The 8,976-nt window shown below is 40.7% G+C and overlaps 1 long non-coding RNA gene across 1 annotated transcript; it reads left to right on the top strand.

Moving 5' to 3' along the window:
- Positions 1-777: 777 nt before the first annotated feature.
- LOC119407661 lies at positions 778-8,976 on the top strand. Its single transcript, XR_005186686.1, has 3 exons — positions 778-792; positions 5,237-5,352; positions 8,958-8,976. It is a non-coding gene; the product is annotated as an uncharacterized LOC119407661 (long non-coding RNA).

Raw genomic sequence — 8,976 nt, 5'->3', positions numbered from 1 at the left:
AATACCTTTCCTTGTTAACGAAATAAAGTCAAATAGAGCAACAAGACGTTATAAGGCTCCTGTTTTTTAACTCGATGTCCACCTGATGTTTGTCAAAGTCAGAATACGTTTGTAAAAGTTCACTTTGGTCAAAACTCTTTATCTCTCTGTGAGGCGTCACTTTAACGTGAAAGTTCATCTAAGTCAATGTTGCTCATCACGACACACTGCAGCTGGGAAAGGAGAAAAAAAGTCATCAAATTTCCTATTTTTACCGTAATAGGAAGACAAAGACATTTTATCCTGTGATATTTATTCTCTGACTGAACTTTGTAAAAGGTTACAGTATGATAATTTCATTAACCGCCTCCTCAACAGAGAAGGATCCTGGGAAAAACACTTGCACATGTCCTGACTTTGCTAATTCTTCCTGTATGTCAACGAGGCTGTGGTTAAATACAGCCTGTGTATGTTTGGTGTGTGACAGTTTTATATTTAGTGATATACTCAGGGTCTCAGTTTCAGGACCGCCAAAGTTAAACACTGAGCTGAGACTTGTTCCACTGAACTCTTCCGATGGTGATGACTGTGATTTTTTTTAAATTCAAAAGTTTAAGTATTTCTGTTTTAACAGAAGTTTTGAGCAGGTTGATTACAATGTAACTACAGAATGTTTCTACTTTTCGGATGTTTTCCAGGATCTTCTCTACCTCTCTGAGTATGACCTCTTGGAGCTTGGTGTCCACAATCACCTCCACCGCCTGCACCTTCTCACTTCGCTGCACCTCCTGCAGGAGCGAGAGAAGAGGAGAGGTACTTGCCTTCTTCTGCACACACCTTTTAAATGATCTGTTCAACAGAGTATAGTCTGATCAGATTTGGACTTCTTGTCTGCTCAGAGCAGACGGAGATGGAAAAGATGACAGTAGACATGCTCCTGCCCCAGAGTTTGGTGATGGGAGTAGGTAGGGTGGTCATGGAGGGTTGTTTTTTTGGCTGAGGACAAAGTTGTGTCACACACACACCTGCAACAAATTAAGCCCAGCAGGACAGCAGGCCTTGGCTCTCTTCTGTCCTTCTCTCAGACAGACTGCTTTATTCACTTTCCTGTGGTTACATCGTGAAGTCCTGGTGTCGTCTTGGTGACAGAGTCATGTGGGACACTGACCTATATACAAAATTATTTAGTAAATGTTTTTAGCCATTGGCATGCAGGATTAAAGGCCGAGTAAGATGAAAAGGGCAGTTTGCAACCAGAACAATGCAGCGAATTCTCTCCATCACCTCAAAAACCAGCCACTCTGTCGTGGCTGAGCTGAACATTTTTCAGAAGCTGCTGGAGGAAGCCGAGGCTATAAAAAGTCTCCTCGTATCTCTTTGTCAACCCCGTAATTTTCAGGCCCAACGGCACCAAAGTGACTTTAAAAACTGAAATAGACTTCGAGCTGCTGAGAAAAGGAATGCATTTTACTTCCAGCTTGTTTGAAAGAAGAATAAATGTATATAAATGTACTCTCTACCAGTCTGCAATGGTTTCCAGCAGGTCGTTGTCATATGCATTTCAGTTTTGGTTGTTGTAAATTAATAACAAGTGGCATGATTGTTTTTTTTCCAAGATAAACTTTTTTTTAATTCATTTTATTCATTATTTAATTAAATGCTAAATGCGAAATACAGTAGTGACATTCAAGTTCAGTCATTACAGACTTCTTAGCTGGAGGTGATCTGGTGGATGAAGAAGACTCAGCTGTTATCCTCAGACTGCAAACAACACTTAGATAAAAAAGTTAACGAGTTTATAATTTTTAATTAAAAAAGTTAATTAGATCACAATAATACAATAACTATACCTCTTCTTGCATGGTCATCATATGAGGTGGTTGAATATCCTCTCAAGCTCATCATCAATGTGGCAGAGCTAAAATCTGGGCTCCAGAGCTTGTTGACAATATCAGTTTTAGTTTTTTCATGAAGTGCTGGTAAAACTTTTTGGCTGAAGTGTTGGCATGATGGGATGTCTTAGGCAGCGGGGCTCAAGAACTTTAAATATATGCTTAAAACCGGCACATCAACAACATTCGGACGTAGATCCAGAGCTTTAAAAGCTCCTACAGCTTGTGTTATTGCTTTGGACCAATCTGAATTACCTGATAAAGGTTGTTTAAATGCTGCTGATATCGGTCTTTGCCCCAAGCTACGTTCACATTCAGATGATGTTGTTTCAAGTGCGTTAACAAATTAGACGTTTTGCCTGCGGCAGATCCAATCGCCGTGAAACAATGTCGACACACAGCTTTGGATTTGTTCACTTGTCTTTTAACAAGAAAGCCATACTGTTTCCAAACAGGAGACTGCAACGAGATGCTAGGCTGCTAATGCTACACGTGCTGCACGATACTAGCGACGTGCTGAAACACGCTTAGGAACTTGAGTTCCGCGGCGCATAATCTCTCGTTAATAAAATTTAATGAGTGAAAAAAATAACTGCAACGGTACGCACGTGGACCAAACATGCTGTATGGAAACGGTTCAATACGCCCACGTGTACTGTTACACCCCTACTAGTGACAAATCCTCAGTATTTTCAATTAAAATGGATGAAATACAAAAACTAACGTCAGAGCTTTAAGTCTAACAACATTAATCCATCCATCCCTTATCTTTTATCCGTCTGCTTCTTCCTTTTCGGGTTGCGGGGGTCACTGGTGCCCATGTCCAGCAGCCATTGTTCGAGAGGTGGGGTACACCCTGGACAGGTCTTCAGTCCATCACAGGGACACATAGAGACAAACAACCATTCACTCTCTCACTCTATAGGGACAATTTAGAGTCACCAATTGGCCTAACATGCATGTTTTTGGTCTGTGGGAGGAAACCGGAGTACCCAGAGAAAACCCACACATGCACGAAGAGAACATGCAAACTCCACCCAGAAAGGCCCCCGGACCAGGATGTGAATCAGGGTAACCTGCTCGCTGAGAGGCAACAGTTCTACCAACTGCACCACCGTGCTGCCCCTGACAAGATTAACGCAAGAAGAAAAAAATGCTAAAGGCAGTAATTTAGTTTTTTAAAGACAGGATTCATTTTACTTTCACTTCAGGGGGACTACATTAAACACAGACATGGTGCACGTGTGTGGTTATGTGGTTAGAACAGGAGTTTGTGTGTGTGCATGTTCAGGTACCTTCTTTGTTGGCGTGGATTAAAATGCAGCGGCAGAATTAGAGATTCTTCACTTTGAACAGTTACAGGGTAAAATAATCACACACACATTTGGCTTCTGTTTGTTTACAGCTGTTGCTACGATGAAGAGTCTGTGTGGATATTCATCATGTTTAAGAGATTATAACTAAAAGAGCATCTTGCTGCACCTTTTTGTTTAAAAAAACCTTTATCTTCCTCATCGTAATCTGCTTCTTTTAAACGTTTCCAATAAAAAATCTTGAAATGCGACTTTTGGTTTTCATCTTGAAAACTCTCACTGATTTCTTTCTTCCTTAGTTTTGTCGTCTTATTCTGTCCAGATGGGACGTTTGAGTGTTTGTAACGACTGATGTGGCTGCAGCTGACGTCAACATCGAAGTGAATTGGTTTGACTCTTGAAGCATGCTGAGTTATATTAAACTTACTTAAACTTAGGCTCATCCTCTGAAAACAGAAAAAGATCCCAGAAATTAATTTACATTTCTTAAGAGAAATATGAGTCTGACATTGAGGTGGAAATACAGATCTTGACAGAATTTATAGAGGAATTTTTCTTTTGTGAAATTTTGGGGAAGGAAAACTAAAATAAGTGACATTTTTAAATGTTAAGAAACTAGGGATGCACTGTATTATCTGCATGGTATCGGTCGATATTAGTGCTAAAGTTAAATATCAGACATGGGTCATTCCATCAAAATAACTCACCGATATAAAAGATGCTGTTTATATACATATATATATGGAAAGGTGCTGGTTTTTATGACATTCCAGTGACAAGGATGCCTCTGGCGTCAGCACAACGTTATGACATCACACGTGCCGTTGAGCTTAGATTTGTGAAAATTTACAAATTTACACTGTTCAAGTGTTGTCGTTGTGTTACAGAGAGTAAATGTCATGAATACATTTGACATTAAGCATAACCAAGTTGAAGTTTTACAACATTTTCAGCCCCATTTTTGGCATTTGCATTTGGTAGCAGGCCAAACGGACAAAGATCATGCAGAATAATGTAGTATTTTAATTCCACAGCAGAGAAAGCTATGTAGTCTCTGTAAGTATCTGTTTTTTTTACTTTTCCTTTTAAATACCATTTTATTTTCACTTGTTAAAAAGAAAAATAAATAAATTGTACGTATCCTTTATGATTGTCTATTATTGTCTTTGTTGTCCACTGTTGTCATCACTCTTTGTTAAAATCAGGTCTCTCTTGTAAATGAGTCCCCAAGGCTCAATGGGACTAACCTGTATAAATAAAGGTTGAATGAAAAGTAGGTCTGGGAAAAATATATATCGGCATATCGGCCAAAAAGCACAACCTCTTTATAACTGAATAGCTTGTTAGAAATGTATTTTATTGTCACACAGTGTAAATAAAAGCATATAGCTCTAATGAAGATAATAACAATGCTATTACCACAGAGCCATTTTCAACCTATTGTTATATTTTTAATACAGAAACTCACGTTAACTTTCTGTATTTTACTTATTTTGTCTGATGTTCAAGTCTCGTTTTTTTTTTCTGCTGAGCAGTGCCGTACAAACCAAAGAACAGAACTGAGAAGACTAAAACACACAGACCACATCGGTGCACAGACTCTGGACTGACACTGTTTTGCGTTGCGTGCGTGTGTGCATGTGTGTGTGCGTGGTGGAGGGGTTTGAGTGAAGAAGAACAGCATGTGCTTCTGCAGAAGTTTGTTTGTTTGTGATGGACATGATGTTGCTGGTGTAACGGAATACTTTCTGTCCAAATCTAGCAGTCAGTAGGGAGTTTGTCTGATTGCAAGCCAGAGATTTTCTTAAAACGGAGATACTTGTTTTACTTTATAGTGTTGAAAAGTTGTGGAGTTATTAAAGCAGAACTTTTTCTCCTCACATACATATTCCACATTAAATCCACTTCCATTGTTTGCTGTAAATGTCAAACTAGTCCTTTGTCTTTGATTAAAAAAACATCTTATAATACAAGTACACATAATCAGAACACAACCATGAGTACACAGAACAACATGCAAAATGAATAATCTAAGCTTTTGTTTTGTTTTAGAGACAGCAGATAGTTTGACCTTGTTGTCTTCGTTGGAGGCATGAGGAAAACCACCTGCAGTTCAGTCCAGATGGTTCATGGAGACGTGGTGTGCCATGTCTTGAGCCTGATGACCTGTAAGTGTTGGATAACTCATGTTGCCTGCACCCAGGATGAACCGTGAAAACCTCAGCATTATCGTCATGACCTAGAGTTAATACAACGTGTACTATCAACATTTTTCTGTTTGTGTCTAACAGTATTAACAGATGAGCACTCGGCTCTAATATGTCATTTGTCAGATTACAGAATATTCAGTTCCAGCAATTAGACTGATCCCTGACATCAGCATGTAAGGGTTTTGGAAGACCTCTTTTTCCATGAGAATATTTTGCTGAATTGAAATGAAGCATCTTTCCATAAAAGCTATTTTTTTTTGTTCACACGAGGAGGAAATTGGAGAAACTGGTTGTTATAGACTGGAACTCCTTAATACACCAGCTCACCTGGGCTGCAGCCCAGGGGCCTCCAGCATTAGTGGGACAATTATATTGATGGCACTAGATGAGCAGAAAAATTATTTTGTAACTTGTCAGGTTCTCTGTCAATCACTTCAGATGCATGCTTGGGGCCGCTGATTGATCCAAATTAAACTCGAGCCACTAGCCGTCCATGAGCTGACCAATCAGAGCGGGTGCTGCTAGATTGGAGGCATGTCCATTGATGATTGACTGACAGCTGTCAACATGTCGGTGCTTAAAAAAAAAGAATAAGTTTTTGCAAGACAACAAGAATGAAAATGAGCTGGAGATCATATGGTTTGAGGAACCTTATAACAGTGACGCGGAGTGTTTGGGTAAAAGCATCAACCAGCAGATGTGCCAGGTGCATGCTGGGAGAAAATGCATATTGTGCTTTTTTTATCAGCTGCTGTGAGAGCGCACAGTCTGCGCGAGTCTGTTTCAGTTTGATTTGCTGCTTCTGCTGCTGTAGTTCTCGAAATTAACCTCCTAAGACCCGGACTCTTGCATATGTGGATGCCAGGTGCTAGGAGGTTAAACAATATTAACACCAAAAGAGGCTTTGCATGACCAAGAATGTAGTAACAATATATCTCTAACTTTTGATTTCCCACCAAACCCGCTGTGAAAGTGTCAGTGCTAGATGTTCATAGTTCATCAGAAATATCTGCTACTTTGAATCCTGTGTTATAGCATTAAAACACAGGTTTGGGGATTTGGATGAGCTGAACTTCTTTATATTTGGAACCACACCGTTTGAATGTTAAATGTAACACATTTAATGATCAAATGTGAAAAACAAATGACAGATTTCAAACTGATTCTGTTGATTATGTTTGCCTAGTCTGTCTGTGTTATCACTAATTGTGTGATTTATTTCTTTTTCAACGTACAAGTATTTTTAGAGACAAGAAAGTTTGTAAATTGTAATTTTCTAATATAGCCACCTTCATAATGCACACGTTGATCCTCAGTGATAAAACTCCTAAAGCTTGACCCTGAGTGAATTTGCAGTTATGTAACTTTGTTAGATTCAAGAGGGTTATGTTAAAAGTGGCTGTGGCTGAGTGGTTAGAGCAGTCGTCCTCCAATGCAAGAGTTGGGGGTTCGAATGCACCAGCAGTCACATGCCGAAGTGCCCCTGGGCAAGACACTGAACGCTTCATTGCCTTTGATGTGTGTCCCATCAATGATAAAGCACTGATTATTCTTTGTACAGATCTAGTAGAGTGTTGTATGAATGGGTAAATGAGGCACAGATTGTGTTGTAAAGCACTTTGAGTGTCTTGATAAGATAGAAAGGTGCTATAGAAACAGGTCGTGCTTTGTTCAGTACAAAATAACACAACTGTACTGCACTTTTTTTAAATTGCTTGATAGATTTCTGCCCTTAAAATTGTTCTTTTGTGGTAATATGCTGGTATTTTCAGTGCTTGTGCAGACAGAAGACAGAGGAGTGTAAGAGTACCACTGCCTGCAGCTCCTCCTCCAAGATGGCCGCTAATTAATCACACCTGACGGCCATCAGACTGAGGAGGCTCTCCGACTACAAAAGGCTGCAGTCCAGTGCTACTCTTCGCTGGAGCATATCACCTTTCATGGTAGTTGTGCTTCAAGCCTTTTAGGCTTAGTCTTCCTAGTACTAACCTTTGTTCTCTTGTTCCTAGTAATCCTGGTTCCTCGGCTTGTTCAAAGGGCCCCTTGTGATCCTTTGATTCTGGACTCCTCGTGTCCTGTTCTGTGTTCCCTGGACCTCCTCGTGACCTGTTCCTGGTTTGCTGACCCCCTTGGGTCCCTCCTTGGTTTGTTCTTTCCTGCACCTGGATTCCTTTGCCTGGTGCCTCTAATCCGGCCAGTGCCTGCCCTGCCAGCCACCGGACTCTCTCTCTGGAGCTCCCCGGAGGACGGGACCCCACCTCTGGATCAAACTGTAAGAGATTCACAGAAAACAATCATTCAACCTTTTTGGAACTCTGCCTCGTCCTGACTCTGCTCCTCTACCTCCTCCAGGAGCTGCAGAGGAGCTGTACCTGAACTGTTGTTTCTCACCTTGTAAATAAACACCGTTTTCTTTGTATTCCACCTGAGTCTGTCTCGTTCCGGGTCTCATACAAATCTGGGTTCCCCTCGGTTATGACAAGGAGGATTTGGGGGATAAATTGTGCATGGAGTGGGGTGGCGATAGATTTGGTGGTGGCCTGAAACCAGAAAAGTTCCTTTTCTTTTCCTGCCACAGTATCTTGTTGATACATCCACTGAATACTTACACACAGTCCTCTGTACCTTCTTGAATTGCTGTTATGGATGAACTGCTGACATTGACGTCCCACAAAAACCTGCTCCGATGAGTCAGAAGGAATTAGATTTCATTTTTTGCAACTAGCCACGGGTTTCGACCAAAAATTTGACATTTCCTTGGTGGGAAAAAAAAAAAAAAGGGATGCAACCTGAAGAATGTGAAGTGCCCATTAATTTGTTTACATCCCACTCTTTTCTTCTGATCAGAAACACGCACACACACAAGGATCACGAGCAAAGAGATCCATTAGAAGAAAAATGGCAGTGGAGGAGAACAGAGAGGAAGGAGGGAGACCAGGGAGTCTGTGGAATGAGGGGGAGAGAAAATGGAGAAAGTTGAGGATGATACCAGGGCAAGAATGTTCTGTTTATATCTTCCTGCTGAAGATTTATGTGAAAATATCATGAAACTTAGAAATAATTGACTGATTCCATCAATCTGCAGTTAGGGCAAAATCTACTTAACTCGGAGGTAGATTCTTTTCCTCTAATAATTTGTGTTATACTTGTGTCCAGGGGTGGATTGTTGGTCAGTGTTTGTTGCTGAGTGACTCCGCGAGGCTTTGTGCCAACATGCCATGCTGCCTGAGTCTCAATGTGCCAAATCAGGGCTTGGCCCAAGAGTTCCCATTAACAGGAAGTGAAGGAAACGGCTGCAGTGGTGTGGCAAGATCCACACACACCTTTTAAAAACGTAGTCAACAGAACATTTTGGTGCTGCATTTTGGAAACGGAGTTGTTAAAGGCAAAAGAAGAACACTAGTTAAAAGCGAACGTTCAAGCAGAGGACGTGCATTAGATGTCTTGACTAATTAGAACATTTGACATGTTTTCTTTAAGCTTCTAATCAGTTTCCAGCTGCACACCCGGTGTTCAGATCTGTCTCTGAGCTTCTGGTAATGGATGTGTTGTTCTTTTCCCAGCAACTTCATAGAAAAAATG

Source organism: Nematolebias whitei, chromosome 3 (assembly GCF_014905685.2).
Source record: "Nematolebias whitei isolate Nwh7 chromosome 3, NemWhi1, whole genome shotgun sequence".
In the NCBI taxonomy this organism is placed as follows: Eukaryota; Metazoa; Chordata; class Actinopteri; order Cyprinodontiformes; family Rivulidae; genus Nematolebias; species Nematolebias whitei.
The sequence above is the reverse complement of the archived record's forward strand: the minus strand, read 5'-3'. Positions and strand labels throughout refer to the sequence as shown.